This window comes from Rhagoletis pomonella, unplaced genomic scaffold (genome assembly GCF_013731165.1).
Source record: "Rhagoletis pomonella isolate Grant_MI unplaced genomic scaffold, Rhpom_1.0 Rhpom_scaffold_00003, whole genome shotgun sequence".
In the NCBI taxonomy this organism is placed as follows: domain Eukaryota; kingdom Metazoa; phylum Arthropoda; class Insecta; order Diptera; family Tephritidae; genus Rhagoletis; species Rhagoletis pomonella.
Genome location: NW_023458557.1, coordinates 27,068,065 through 27,068,645, shown reverse-complemented (window position 1 = coordinate 27,068,645; position 581 = coordinate 27,068,065).

Genomic DNA, 581 nt, shown 5'->3' with positions numbered 1-581 from the left:
TGTTGTTGTCAATTCTATACATCCATTTGCTTATTTTGCTTTTTTTTTGTATAGTTTCAGGCAGGCTCTTCCTAAACTATGTATTTGTCAATGTTATTGTGGCTTCAATGGCTTTTTCAAATTTTCCTAATAAACAATCATGGTACAAAGCTCAATGAAAACAATAAAAATATTAAAAATAAAATGTTAATAAGCAACACTAACATTGACAAATACATAGTTTAGGAAGAGCCTGCCTGAAACTATACAAAAAAAAAGCAAAATAAGCAAATGGATGTATAGAATTGACAACAACAACCACGCTGTCGAGTTTAAATAGCGGCAAATCAGCTGCACTTGATAGTAGTTGGTTGAATAAGGAAAAATTAATTAGCAACAAGAGTTTACGGGATGTACATAGCTCAGTGGTTAACGCTTCTGACTTTGAACATCGAATTTGCAGGTTCGATCCCTGCTGAAGTCTAGAAAAAAGAAGTCTGATGAAGAGATGTGGTGATCTCCGAAATAGCTGATATAACTTCTACCGCTTAGACTTTGTTGCTTTTTCAATTTTTCCTAATAAACAATCGTGGTACAAAGCT